The following is a 5,227-nucleotide window of genomic DNA, read 5'->3' as shown; positions in this document are numbered from 1 at the left end:
TATGTAATAATATAAAGCATGTTAGAGATAGATATACTGATAATTTAAAGTTAATTACTGCAAATGAGCCACAACTCAACAACCTCTGTATGGGATATCAGAAAAGTGTCATCTAAATAAAGTCTGTTAGAATCTTTGATAACACAAATAGGTTAGCTCCGTGCTTATAAAGATTGAGCCATCTAAATAAAGCTGGTTAAAATCTTTAATAAGGACATTAGGTTAGACCCGTACTAATAAGCCGTCTAAATCAAAAATCAAGTTTATCTCCAAACGATGGTTGTAGTAGTAGTAGTAGTACAGTAGTAGTAGTAACAACCGAAATGTAGAAACATTCTTATTCGCATAATTTTTATTCATCATGCAAACCTTTAATTAAACAACAATAATAATGTTTGTTAAAATCATTGATAGCAGCAGGACTAATAGATCAAACTGAGCCATCTAACTACATTGTAAGACAGTATTGATAAAACCAATTAAGCTTTGTACTAACCAGGAACAAGCCATCTAAATAAAGTTTGTTGGTCAGACTCCAATCCTGTGATCTAACAGAACCAACACGCATGATGTATTCTAAAAAACAATAGAAAACAGTATTTCAATGGTCGATGAAGCCTAACCATTTGATCCTATGATCTATGAAATTTAAGTATATAAGAAAACTATGTTTCTATCAACATTGCAACAAGAGAAAAAAAAAACACATTGCAATGGTAAGTTTATTGAATAAAAGAAAAATAATGTGTAAAGTAGTCTATTGCCATTTAAAATTGATTTGTTATACCTGGGAAAAGTGAAATTACATGGAAGCCTCACGAACCTTACATCAAACATTACAACGCGCGACAATGTCTTCGGTTTCATAATCAATGAAGTAATTCCTTTGCGCAGAACTATTTTTCCATCGTGTTTCAGTGACCGCTAAAATGATGATGTCGTTGGAACCGCCCCAGCCTAGCTACCACCAGTTGGTAACAGGATGCACAACTTTCTTTTTGCCAATATCCTAAATTTCTATAAAATATATTCAGCTAGGCTTAGTCGGTCTTCTAAGTATAAACTAGCAAAATGGTTGGATGACAAACTAAAACCACTAGCAAGCAATGACTTTAAAATCCCTGACTTTTTAGATTTGTCTAAGGACAATCACTCAGCATCCATTGGTACCAATGATCTGCTAGTTTCTTATGATGTTGTCTCACTATTTACAAATGTTCCCTTGGATGAGACTATCAAGATCCTCGCTGAGAAAGCTTTTTTAGAATGACTTGTTTAACGTGCAATATGACTTGTCAATTGACAAACAAGGTCTTATTGATCTACTCACAATTGCGACTAAAAACCAACTTTCTCAATATTATGGTGACTTTGGTATGGCCAATTTAAAATATTTTGACCTTCATTTTTTTGTGTTTCAAGGAACAATACATCTTTAAGTTCTTAGTATTGTATGCCCTCTTAATGTTAATTAACCAATTAATTAGTATTTCCTGTCACCCATTGTTTTTGTATATTTCGATAACTTGATCTTGAAAATGGTTCCATAATGGTTCCGAAGCGTCGATATTCTTGTTCATTGTGCACTGATTGAAAGGCGACTCACAATTTCTAAAACCAATAGGAGATGCGCCTTCCATGGCTTCTACATGTTTCTGCTGACCGGGGATTCCCCTTTTTAAAAAATACACACACGATACTGTACGATGGTTTTTCCATGGTCAAAATATAGCGTCTAATTTTACTAAAATACCTCCATGTAAAATTGTAAAACAATCATATCGGCGATGAGATTTTTTTTTTGAATATTTTTTATTTCTTCATTTTGAAAAATCATAACCATAAAAATACTGTAATATTAAATAACAATAGACATATACTTGTCACTAAATGCAAATGATCATTAAGTAGCCTATAACACTCATTGTCTTACATAACGCTGTTTATTTTAACTAATCTATACAATAGGCCTACTATATCACATTTATACATTGATTATTTTATTATCCTAAAAAATGAGCTGGTATCCATTTGTAGGTTGAAGGAAGATTCGTAATTGTGGCTCTGGTAACTAGGCCTACTGTAATTTTAAAATCAAATTAAATTAACATTTTCAAAACTTTTTTAGAAACTTTCAAACAAGGAACTATATTTTTCAATGATTTTCAAAAAGCACATTACTCCATTAAAACCTGTAAAATAAAAATCAAAACAAAAATGTGCATATGGCATTAGCGCCGGCCTCCCTACCTAGCTAGTAGGCCTAGGCAAGGATAAACATTATAATCGATAATGGGATGGGGCGACTTTGCGTTGGGGCGACTTTACGATGGGGCAACTTTGAGTTGGAGTGACTGTCGGGGCGACTTTGCGATGGGGCGACTTTACTGGATCCCGCCTAGGCTAGGCCTACCTAGCTAGGCCTACCTAGCTAGGCCTGGCCTAGGCCTACCTACTCTACTCTAGCCTAGCTAGGTAGGCCTATTGTTTGTGAAAACAAACCTGATTTTGTCAATAAAAATGTTCCTATACACCACCAAACACAAATTATATGCAATATATTTAACAACATTTTTCTAGTTAGTTAATATTTATTAATTAATTAATTTATTTCTTTTGAATTAATATAAGCTGTGCGCGCTCTTCTTGGTGATCAAATACACGTGCGCCCTCGGTGGCGAAAAAAACCCAATTTTTAAAAGAAAAAAGTTTATTGTCAATAGATGGCAGCAAACAAAAACAATTTCTCTTTCACACGACGTATTAAGTACGCAATTTCTTAATTTAAAACGAGTTCAAATTCCAATAACAAATAACAAACAAACAAAAAAAAATACCAGAAACGAGTTTCAAACCTTAGCCTAACGCTACAGCATTACATTGTGAGGACCACTCCATTAATTGTTGGAGGCAACTTTTTAGTATAATTTTCAGACCTGCTAGTGTTAAAAGATAAGACAGAATTTTCAAAAGCCGGCTATACTGAAATTGCATTTTTTCGATAACTACTCGTCCAAAAAACTTCATTTTAGTACAAGAGGCAAGAGTTGCAATTTGTGATTTGTAATTTTTAAACATAATTTGATTTAATTTACAAGTTTTTTAATACGAGTAGTTTTGAAAAACCTATTTCTTTTAAAATTCACCCGTTTGTTTTTAGCGTTACTGTTCTATTGTTAGTTGAAAGGCTGGTTACATAATAATAATAATAAATCGTACACAGCATTTCACAGTAGGCGGAGGTATGTACCCTCGGAGTGGCTTTCTTGTTCATTAATGTAAACATTCCAAATGATTACACCCCCACCCCCACTCCATTTAACTTGTTTTCAACACTTAATTTTTAAAACCATAGGCCTAACTATTTGTGATTTTATCAGTTCCAAAGTATGAACTTGTGTAAAATAAATATTCATAATGTAATCATTAAGATATATAGCGTGTGAGTGTTTTAATTAGCATTAAATCAATTACAGTACATTATTGAATAAAAACGTAAAAAACAACAAAATAAATAAAAACAGAAGCAAAACGGTAATTATTGGATTCAAATTAATTATAAATCTTTTGTATTTTAATTTTTTAATGAATAAAATAAATTAGGTGACATCCTGTTTCACAGTCTCGAAAATATTGCCGACATTGTTTCGTAATTTATTCTTAATTTTCTCCCCTATTTTCATAATTATCGATTGTAGTGATAGGTTTTAACGGTCATTATTAAATTGCCAAATCAACATAACAGTAATTATAGTTTTATTCGTTTAGGTTTTATAAATGAAACCCCTGAACTTGATCTCAGTGGATGAATCATATCCTAATTTAAAAAGAACAAAATACAGACTGACCGATTGACCTCTTAAACCATAACGAAACACAAACACTAGACGTTATTGTTATAATCGGGTTTATTGTCCTTGTTGACGATTGTTAAGTACAATTGTCAGTGTAGTGGCGTAGATAATAAACAAAGATTTATTTTAAAAGTAGAACGTAGAAATTTGTTACAAATTAATTAAAATTTTAACACACATTTAAGAAGGAAAAAATGATCTTCATTATTATTAGTCCTGCAAAAAAAACAATGATTTGTTGGCATGCACATGATTGATACATTAAATATTTTTAAGAAGAAAAGAAATGATTAAAAACAAAGCAACAAACAGCAACATTGTTATTTGTGTTGGTATAGTATTTGAATAAATGTGTTTTTTACATAAACAATATCAATACCGACAGCAATCACAAGGAATGTTTTTCGCAATACTTAGTTTGGCAAATAAGTTCCTATAAATACTAGGCCTATATCAAATCATTATGATCAAATATATTATCAGGCTAATCTAACTGCAGTGAGGCAAAGATGCAGCTTATATACAAGACACACCGAAATAAGGTCCGACTTTGATGATCTATTATTTTTGCCATTCGTTTAGTTAGCACCTTTCTGCTTTTTATGTAACTTGTGTACTCCTTCAATTAATATAATGTACTGGATTCAGATTAATAAGTTTAGTACTGTCATCTTAAAAAAAAAATAGACAGCGTATTCTTAGTAATCTACAAAAAAAAATAAACAAAAGTTAATAACAAGATTATTCAAGCAACATGCATATCAACAGAGGATGTGGTAAAAAAAATTGAAGTAGTTAGAAGTTGTAACATTGGAAACAGTCCAATGTTTGAAACTTGTTGTTTTAAAGGCACCAATAACAGTTAAAAAAATTGTTCTATAGCGGGTTGTACAAACGAGTTTTAACTGGAACAATTAATGGCCTATTGAATTTGTGCTATAAAGAAAACAAAAACAATTATTTGGTGAATTTATTATGAAAGATTAAGAAATTGCAGGTTTTTTTTTATAGAAAATACCTTTTATAATATCCTCTGTCTACAACCTCAACAGCATCTAAAGTAATAAAAGTAAATATTAAGCCGATCAAAAATGTGTAAATAAAACTGAATTATTAACGATTATGAACGAGTCACGATTTCTAATGACCCCTCATGGATCTCAAAAATTGACCATGTTTATATAGGCTAATACATCAGATAATTTTTTCTTAGACCAATGCGCAAAGTAGGCTTAGATTTTATTTTAATTTTATCTCCAACACAGTAATGTTTTGTTTTTACCAATAATATATAAAACTAAAAGATCAAAATCATTTATTACAAACCATTGTGTTTTCATGAACTTTATTTACCTTGCTAACTTTTGAGTATA

The sequence above is a fragment of the Antedon mediterranea genome, chromosome 4 (assembly GCF_964355755.1).
Source record: "Antedon mediterranea chromosome 4, ecAntMedi1.1, whole genome shotgun sequence".
Lineage (NCBI taxonomy): Eukaryota > Metazoa > Echinodermata > Crinoidea > Comatulida > Antedonidae > Antedon > Antedon mediterranea.
This window is presented reverse-complemented; position numbering follows the sequence as displayed.